The sequence below is a fragment of the Vulpes vulpes genome, chromosome 7 (genome assembly GCF_048418805.1).
Source record: "Vulpes vulpes isolate BD-2025 chromosome 7, VulVul3, whole genome shotgun sequence".
NCBI classification, from domain to species: domain Eukaryota; kingdom Metazoa; phylum Chordata; class Mammalia; order Carnivora; family Canidae; genus Vulpes; species Vulpes vulpes.
In genome coordinates, this window is record NC_132786.1 from 23,989,672 (window position 1) to 24,000,053 (window position 10,382).

Sequence of the window (10,382 nt, forward strand, 5' to 3'; positions counted from 1 at the left end):
GCAAGATGCGGGGCCAGGAGCGCTACACAATACCCTCCCCCGGGCCACTGACGTCCTTTGCCCTTTGCTTGACCTCTTGCATCGTTGGGCTTTTCTGCCCCGGAAGCTAGAGTGTGTGTCACCTTGTTGAGTCCAGTGAGCACATGCGGCACCCTGGTCACCGTGTGCTAACAACAGGCTGGCCACAGGTGCGCGGCAGGCGCTGTCTGCTGTGGGAGCTGCGATGTGTCCTCTTGCATCTCACCCCACCCCCGTGGCTCCCTTCCAACTCCTGGTGTCGTGTGCGTGGATGTGGCATCTCTGACATGGCAAGGAACTTGGGTTTTCTCGGGGGAGTAACACTGGCCTAGGGAACCGAGCTTTCCTTTTTCTCACCTTGGAGGTTCTGCGTCCTCCACTGACACTGGAGGGAGGGCGCTGGCCGCTGCGGGGCCGAGTTCACGGGAAGGGGCCATTTATCTTGAGCACAGCTGGATAAATGATGAAAAATTGTGTTTGCACGATAAGATGATGAAAGAGAAATGGGGCCCAGCTTCGAGTGCTCCAAGGGAGCAGGGGTGATGTCAGGAGCAGGGAGGGCTGCACGGGCTTGGAAACAATGCGCTGTGTGTGCCCCCCGGGGCCCAGGGAGCCCAGCGGCTTTGACCTTGAGTGTGTCCAAACAAGGATGTATGGGCCACTGACCTTCACGGGTTATCGAGGCAGCGCTTTCTCACCCCTCCCCTAAGATAGCCCCCAGCATGCTGGGTGTTCCCGCAGGGACCTCACTACAGCCAAGGCCACCACTGCAGGGCAACCCACCTGGCACCGGGGAGCAGCAGAGAGGAGACCACTGTCCCAGGCAGGGCCAGAAGCAAACCTGGGCGGGCTGCGGCTTGGGCCAAAGGGAACGTGGGTGAGAGCACTTCAAAATGCTTCTTTTAGGAAGTCACTTACTAGGGACCAGTCATCTCACTTTCCTTTGTCACGGCAGGAATGCTTCCAAAGGGAGAGGGCGAGTTCTTCCCCTTCTGTGTTTGCCACGGTTGCCTCCTCTCCTTCTGTCTGTCCACAGGCCTGTGTATTCAGCCACGTGCTGTGCTGGAGTGGTTTGAAAACACAGACGTGGGGACATTCACCTCCTAGCGCCTGGGCCTGCGTCTCTGGTCCTGGCCTGTCCTCACTCCGAGACCAGCGCACCGCCCAGTCCTAATGCTGCTGCGGCTGTTCAGACGTGAATTTTCTAGAGCCGTGTCTCCCCAGCGTCAAGGATACCACCAGGTCCAAGCACCACATGTCCTTTCACCTCTCATTTAGCAAAGAACACCTCCCTCTCTGTTTCTTGAGAAAGTTCATGATGCCGGGAGTTTGAGGAGTCCTGTCCAAGGGTTAACGTGGAATTCTGGATGTGCCTGGGGAGCCTCGGGGTAAATGCTTTGGGAGCAGTGGCAATGACCACCAATGCAGCGCCTCCGCTGAGGTAAGTAATCCCATCAGCTTGAGACACCCCCCCTCCACCAGTCCCAACTTCCGTCTAAGGTCAAGGCCACCAGACCTCTCCACAGTACAGATACATTGTTACCTTTGTCATTATTAAGGGAAATTAATCACCAAATTCAAGGACACTTTACAAGGGGAAAGGATGGCAAAACATGGATTTCCTGTTCCCCATCAGTACTTGGTGGCTTTGGTGGTCATCGGTCACCTGAGCAGCCTTGGGGGTGCGGAATGGCCGGTTTCTAATCCGTTCACTCCCTGCTGCCATTCTTATTTTAAACGAATTCTCCTAGGTGAACACCTGGCCTCTCAGGCAGCAGAATGTGCAATTCTTTTTTTTTTTTTTTTAACGATTTTATCGGGATCCCTGGGTGGCGCAGCGGTTTGGCGCCTGCCTTTGGCCCAGGGCGCGATCCTGGAGACCCGGGATCGAATCCCACGTCGGGCTCCCGGTGCATGGAGCCTGCTTCTCCCTCTGCCTGTGACGATCCCCTGACTCGTATGTCTTCAGAGGTCATCATTGGCTGTGGCAGGTGCAGAGCATGTGTTCTCTGCCAGCACACAGGAGCTGCCAGGCTGGGGTGGGCTCAGTGGAGCATGGTTCTGCCATCTCCAGGTTGGTGGCATGGCCTTCTGCCTGTCAGGAGCACGGGAAGCCCTGGGTGCAAATGCCCAGCATGGCCTGGAACTCCAGCATGACCACCCCCATGGCCCAATGTGCAGGTTTGGGGTGCGTTTCTTATTACACCATCAGCACAGTTCTGTTATGTTGCCTGTGAGCTATTAAAGATGAGGCATCACACTGTGCAATCCCACTTGAATGAGACAGTTGTGACCCTGACTGGACATGTGCCACTCGGTCATAAGGTATAGAGAGACAGATGTGTCAGACCTGGCCAGCCTCCGCTGACCATCACCCCACAGCAGCCACCCCACCTGCCCCATCGTGGAACTCCTATTGCCTACGACATCAACCCGCCGTCGATGTTTTTGCTGATTGTTTAGGTGGGTTTGTGAACACCTATAAGTACATCAGTGATCTCTGCAGGACTCAGGATGGGCTCACTAGCAACTAATTAGGTCATCCTGTTCTCATGTCTTCTTAACACAGGAGTGAAGACTCCTGTCCACGAGCAGAGCAGGCAAGGTGACCAGGTGTCCTAGGTGCCTAGGCATTGGGGGCTCCCAGGATGGAGCTCTCTTGGTGCTAAAACTGGGGGAGTCCCAGAAAGCTGTAATGGAATGGCCACCCTAAGTCCAGGAGGCAGTGTGCAGCCTCAGACAAGGTCTTGGGTAAAATCTGCAGGGACAGGTTGGGGCTCAGGTACTGAAATACAGGTGAGTGGGTGGGACTTGTCACTGCACCTGTGGTGCCCATTGCCACACCTGTGCCTGTTTTTTTTTTTTTTTTTAAGATTTTATTTATTCATGAGAGAGAGAGAGAAACAGACAGAGGGAGAAGCAGGCTCCATGCAGGGAGCCTGACATGGGACTTGATCCTGAGTCTCCAGGATCATGCCCTGGGCTGAAGGTGGTGCTAAACCGCTGAGCCACCTGGGCTGCCCCCTGTGCCTGTTTTAATCAATAACTTGGCCAAAGAGGTAGAAAGTGTGCTTATGGGTTTAGCTGACAAGCTGACACTGGCAGGAATGAGGGCATGTCTAACTGGTGGGGTCTGTGAGTTTACGACCCAGCACTGTCTGTCTCCAGGTAGGTTCCTATCTAGACCAAGCAGGTGCCTGTTGGCCAAAAGCAGAACCTGGTCACTTCTCATCCAAGTGCAAGGATGGTCTCCAAAGTCATTCTTCTTTCTCGGTCCCCAGTTTGCCTCAAGTGTCATCCCAAAGGTCCGTATCAGTACCTACCTTACACTTCTTGAAAGCTGATGGATAATCCAGAACATTTTTACTGTTTCCGGGAAAATGATCCTAAAGGAAAGCAAAGCAGGGCCTACAAAAAAGGACAAGATGAAACCAAGGTTTTGAAAGCCACACCCATTCCTAGAAGGTGCTACAGGAGTACCTGGCACCCGCATGCCCCCATAGGACCAAGGGCTGGGGTTATTTCTAGTGTGGTTATTACTTCACTTGCCCAGGCGTGGCCAAATCTCTGATTTCCTAGAAAGAGTCGACTCTGAGCAGATGTGCCCGACGGCATGATTATCGGACAAGATGCAAAAGCACTGCATGACAAAGGCAGATTTCCTAGGAAGTTCTTCTCCAGGGCTTGCTGTGCAGAAAATCAAGTTCCTGTGTTTAGGGCATAAAGCACACTTCTTTAACTCATCAAAAATACAACGTGTTTATTTGAGATTTATTTTATCCTCACCCTCAAACTCTTGATTAGTGAAGGAAGTGCATTTCAAGCTGGCCCCAGACCAGCAGGTGAAATCCATATAGCCCTCATTAGCACCCCTGCACAATTTGACTCAAATGGACAATGAGATTTTTAAAGCGCCCTCTGCTTTCCACATCAGACCTAATAGGGCAGACAGACTCTGCTTTTCTACTTCAGCACCTGTGAGCTCCGCAGCTCGAAACTAGGCCTCAGAGGCCTCCCAGTTGGAGCTGGGCCTGGGGAAGGCTGCAGGCCCCGGGTCTGCCCCGGCCCCGCTGTCCTGGGACATGGCCCGGCTTCCACACCCTGTAAATTCATGCAGAACAGTGACACGGAGAATCCTGAGATGCAGGACTGGCTTAGGGAGCTGGAGGTGAGTATTCCATCCTGTGTGCACCGTCGGTCTTATTGACACAGCCGTGTGTTCTGTGCAAGAATTTGAGTGGGCCTGGTCTTTTCCGAAACCGCAGGTCTAGGCCAAGCACAGTGTTTTCCAGAACCGCAGGTCTGGGCCAAGCCCTGTCTTTTCCCGAACTGCAGGCCTGAGCCAAGCACAGTGTTTTCCAGAATTGCAGGTCTGGGCCGAGCCCCATCTTTTCCAGACCCACAGGTCTGGGCCAAGCCCTGTCTTTTCCAGAACCGCAGGTCTGGGCTAAGCCTGGTCTTTTCCAGAACCGCAGGTCTGGGCCGCTCATGGTAGTAGCTGCGGAGGGAGGAGCCCCATGGCCACCATGGCTTTCCAGAGGGACTCCCGCCAGGCGGTTCCTCCCCAGAGCCAGACTGGCCTTCTGGGGCCTGGGGGAGCCCTGCTCTGCTCCAGCCTGCGGCCACCTGCCCATAGAAGACCCAAAGTTCCAGGGCCGTGGAACCCCGGGGCACTCGTTGCTGCGCCTGAAGCTAGGCCTGAGGAAAGGTGTGCTGGCAGCTATCTCTAGAGGCGGGCCAGGAATCTGTGATCTCACCGCTCCCCACGGGGATCAGGGGCCTGGGGGCCATCGGGAGCGAGGCCGCCCACTGGCCCGAGGAGGCGGTCAGAAGGCTTCGTGTCCCAGGGCCCCGGGGTGGGGGGCGGGGCTCTCAGGGGTGCCCAGCAGCTGCCCCAGCCTCCCGGGCCCTGGACCCCAGATGGGAAAGGCCTGGGCGCCCCCCGCCTGCGGGCGGGATCATAAAGCGCTTTGTCACCTATGAGTGACGCTGGTCAAAGCAAAATAGTATCACACCGCCTGTGATTAGGAGGCAGCTGGCACTGGAGCCCAAGGAACATTTATGAGTAAATATAATTTATTTCTCTTCTCTGATTATGAAGGTCACGGTGGTTTAACCCTGTTGGGAAGGCCTCAGACACATTATCTGCTCAAATAGAACTGGGAAAGAAAACACCAGCGCTCATTAAAAGTGAATTACTTTGTTTTTTGAAGATAGAAGGCCTCCCAGGCCTCGTGATGTGGGGGAGGTGGGGGCCTCTGGGGGGAGACACGGGGACGCTCCCATTCACCTGTAAACCTACAGGGAGCTTCAGGGCAGGTCATGGGCTCCCCTGGTGGCTTGGAAAACTCTGGATTCTTCAATGGATTTTGGAAGCTGCCAAGAGTGCACGAGGCAGTATCTCTAGTGTTTTCTTCTCCAGTGTTTTCTTTACCTGTGAAACTGAGGAAAGGATTTATTTTTTTTGAAGATTTTATTTATTTATTCAAGAGAGAGAGACAGGCAGAAGGAGAAGCAGGCTCCATGCAGGGAGCCCAATACAGGACTCGATCCCGGGTCTCCAGGATCAGGTCCTGGGCCAAAGGCGGCACTAAACCACTGAGCCACCGGGGCTGCCCCGAGGAAAGGATTTCTAAGTGCCAGCACATCAGCCTACATTTCTGGTTTTAGATTTAGCAGAGCAGTTGTGTTTTTTGACACCCTGGCTTTATTTTTCAGAGTGAAATGTTTAGCCAGGGATGACAGGGTTTCAGTCCCCCCTGACTCAGTGAACCGGGGCTCCTCTTCACTGCCCCCCCCCCCGAACCCTTGGGCTTCTGGGGCCCTCCTAGTGGGGACTGGCTTATCTGGGCTCCATTTAGAAAAGCTAATGCCGGTAACAGAGAAAAGAAAGGTGGATGGGCACCCTGGGGTGTAGCTCCGTTCCCTGTATCCACCTCTACACTGGGAACTAGGGGGAGTTTAGAAAGCACCCAAACAGACCTTGAAGGAGCAGATTTTTTTTTTTAAGAATTTGTTTATTCATTCATGAGAGACAGACACAGAGGGAGAAGCAGGCTGTCTGCAGGGAGCCCCATGTGAGACTCTATCCCAGGACTCTGAGATCACGCCCTGAGCGGAAGGCAGACGCTCACCTACTGAGCCAGCCACCCAGGTACCCCAAAGGAGCAGGTTCTTAGAGGCAGAGTAGGCACCCAGGGGCCGAGGGAGGGTTCTCGTTTAATGGGACAGAGGTTCTGTTGGGGACGATGGGAGACTGTGTAGACAGGGCTGGCAGGCACACGACGTTGTGAGTAGATCTACTGCCATCGAGTTGTACACTCGCAAATGGCTATTATGTGTGTTTCACCACAACAGAACTAGAGAACCCACACACACACAGACACCTGTGGCAGTTTGTTAGCTGTTCCCCAATATCCGGTCTTCAGCCAGGCCTGCAGCCAACCACAAGTCCTCATTTCCCAGTTCTTGATGAGCCCGCCGGTGGCCGTGGGGAGAGGGCTTAGCCAGTTGGAGAGAAAATGCCGCTTCTGAACTCCCCGCAAGGTTCCGCATGCCTTGGCCTGTGTCCTTCGCCCTGTAGGCCCATATGTGGAACCCCGGAGCCATCCTGAATGTGGAGGAAAAGCCACGTGATTAGCATGAGCCGCGGGGTAAGAGGCCTGGGCCCTGGAGACCGTGGGCCCAGCCCCGCCTGGGCAGCCTAGGTGCCAGGAGATGGAAACAAACTCCTGTCGTGTGACCCACCGCCATCAGCTCTGCTGTCGCTCCAGCACCCCCAATCCTGACTGAGGCAATGGCTGGTACGGGCCCTGCGAGGAAGCAGCCAGCAGGCTCCCAAGAGCAAGGCCACACTCAGTAACGATTAAGACCCTGTGGTCGTCGACGGGACGGGAGCCTTGTAGAGAAGTCTCCAGGGTGCTGCCCACTCCGGCCACGGAACCATCGGCTTGGCCCTGAGGCCCACGGCGTAGAGACTGCGTGGCTCTGCTGTCTCCTGCCTCCTGTCCAGCACCTGGCACAGCATCTGGGGTCCACCAGAGGTCCAGGTAGCAATCGGTGGTCAGGGACACACTGCCATACTTGCACAGGTGTGGCTTGAAAAGATGGTGTGGCCGTGTAGCATGCTCTTGTGCAACAAGCCACCTCAGACACATGGCCTCGCCCCCTGCTCAACTGGTAGGACTCGTGCCTGGGGCCCATGTGGACCAGCACCTACCAGCCAGCCTCATATGCAGCTGGGGTGCAGTTTTCAAGGCTCTGGCCTCCTCACATTTCAAATATCCTGTCAGTCAGACCGGATCGTGCTCCCAGGTGCGGCAAGGATGGAGAGGACCCCCAGGGCCCTGGGCCTGAACCAGGAGGCTGACCCCTGGCTGCTGACAGCAACCCCTCCTCCGTCTCTGTGCTGCTGGGCCCAGAGTCAGGGCTTGTGGGCAGAGGCGTGGACACACCTGCCAGGCAAGCCCAGGAGGGCAGGGAGGGGGCGGGGAGACCCTAAGGCTAGGGGGGGTGGGAGTTACTTCCTCTGTGACCAGCCCTGCCTTCTTCCTGCCCTCATGCAATTCTTTCAGCCCTGCTGGGAGCCAGCCACTGCTTCTCCCAGCCTGACATGACAGAGGAGACTCGGGGCTCAGAGAAGTGTGGTCACTTGCCCAAGGCCACGTGGCTTTGTGCTGGAGCCAGGCTTTTGCCCCAACTCTGCAGCCCCCTTTGTCTACAAAGACTGCCTCCCCACCACACACACCTCCTCCCCTCTTACCCAGACTAGCCAGAGCCATACCTGTCTCAGGAGAGCTCCTGATACTGTCTGTGAGGCTGCATGGGTCTGGAGGCCTTGGGTTGAAGAGGAATACACAGGGCAGGAGTGGGAGGTGGGCCTTCTGTGGGTGAACTGTCCTGGGAGCCTGTATATGGTTGTGTCCAACCCTCATGTCACTCTGCGAGACGGGCAGGGTCCTTATAGTACAGATGAGGCTGCCTGGGCACAGGGCACCAGGGACCCACCAGCCATGCTCTAGGTGAGGCAGGACACAGGCCCAGGTGCTGGGGCTCTGGGGCCCTTCCTTCCCCACAGCCCTTTGCTCTGGGCACAGTGACTTCATCTGGGGGGGATGGCTTGCCTCCCATCTGGGGGAATGGATAGGAGTAAGGAGAGAGAGGTGATGTGTGTCAACAGGAAGGACAGCCATGCAGACATGTGGACAAAAACACACCGTGCAAAGAGGGTGCTGCTCAGGTGCCAGGCAGGGGCGCAGGGTATCAGCGGTCACTGAATGTGCAGCAAGGGGCCATGGTCCGTGCCCTGCTCTCAGTGGCACCTGAGGCTGTGCCTGGCATCAGGTCACTGATCCTAAGCTCCCTCTTCCAGAGATCTGCCCAAGTCTCTGAAATTGGCCATGAATCTTTCACATGAAGATTTTGGTTTTTATTTTCTATAGTGGTGTTAAATGTGTGAATTAACTATTAACATTACAAAATGATGCACGTGGGGTGCTTGGGTGGCTCAGTCTGTTGAGCAGCCAACTTGGTTTTGGCTCAAGTCATGATGTCAGGGTCGTAAGATGGACACCCACATCAGGCTCCATGCTCAGCGGGGAACCTGCTTCAGATTCTCTCTCCCTCTCCTCCTGCCCATCCCCCTCTCTAAAATAAACAAACAAATCTTAAAAAAAAAAAAGAAATCATACACTAATACAGTGTTATATGTCGATTAGATCTCAATAAAAGAAGAGAAAGAAATCACACATGTAATCTATTTCTCAAAACTCCTGCTTGCCCTATCCATAAACTCTCTGTTCTGTGCCCTGAAATATTCACGGCAGCAGAAGGCTGGAAGGGAGCAAGTGGTGGTCTGGGCTCAGGAGCGGCGACCTGCACATTCCTAGAGGCCTCTGCTGCCTTCCACCTCAGACACCCAAAGGAGGCTGCGGAGCTACCACCAGCTTCCTCACGCCCCTAACCACCTCCCACGTTGCAGGTCAGGTTCCAGGTGGCCGCTGTGGCCCAGCGGACTATGCTGACACTCTAGACCTGCCTTGGCCTTACTTTACAATGATTTACAACCTTGGACATAACCTTGTGTATTCATGCACCTTTCACGTTATATAATTTATGGTTTATCTTCTCTTTTCTCTACAATGTAACACCAAGAGGATGGAGATTTGGGGCCGCCTGGTTCACCAGCGCTTGGAACAGGGTGTGAAGTGTAGCAGGCATCCTCCTGAAAGGCTGGTTGAATCAATGACTGCCTGGGTTAACTGTTACTATCTCTTCTCTGGTCAAAAAGACTGCAGTGTCCCCGGGGGCACCTAATCCGAGGGCATATGGGAATCTAATGACACCCCCTGGAGAACATGTCATCACCAGGATTAATCCGCCAGGGTGGTGAGAGGTGCGAGGGATATGCTGCAGGCCCAGGAAAAAAAAACAATTTGCATTTCCTTTACAGATGTATCTATTTTACGAAATAAACTGCAAGCTTCCTGTCACGGCCTTGGCCTCTCTGCTGTAACCCCCAGAGCCACCCCGACCGACCCACCCGGCATGGGCCTCTGCTTGGGAGGCAGGACCCTCCAGAGGGACGCGCCCCCCTACCCCAGACTCAGGCCCCGGAGGACAGGGACAGGGCCGCACTGACCCCACTCGCAGATGCCCTGCTTCTCTTTCCGGACCTTCACGACAGAACAAGAAATTTTAGGCTTGTTAGAAAGGATATTAAGAGGGAAGGTGGACGGGAATAGTAACCGACAGGAAAAGCGGAGGCGTTCCAGCGACAACGGGTGACCTTGGAACCATAACCGAAGGCCGATCCCTGCTCCCCCGCCTCTGCCCGGCACCCGGCATCCCGATACCCCGGGGGAGCGACCCAGGCGCCCCCTTCACGGCCCGGCGAGGTCGGGGCGCGCGGGCAGCGGGGCCCCGGGTCAGCGCCCCTGGCACAGCGCAGGGGGCGCCCCGCAGGACCGGTCGGCCCTCCGCCCCCCCCCCCCCCCCGGCGCCCCCGGCCTGACCCCGCGCCCCGCCGAGATAAGGCGGCGGGCCTTTGTTCCTCCCCCCAGCTGGGTAAACCACGCCGCCGCCCCCCTGGCCGGGCCGCTAGCGGAGGGGCCCCCCTTTGTCCTGCCGGAGCGCGGTGGACAATGGACCGGACGAGCCGCACACTTTCCGGCACCGTGTGCACACCTGGGGGCGGCAGGTGCGCGGGGTCGGCGCGGGGCCGGGGGCGGGCCTCGCGGGGGGGAGGGAGCAGGCCCGCTCGCTGGACCTGGCGGAGGGGGAGGAGGTTTCTGTCGGCGTCCAGTTGGGGACACACCTGGCGCGTCGCAAGGTGATTTACGAAGTGAAAGTGTTAAACGAGGCCA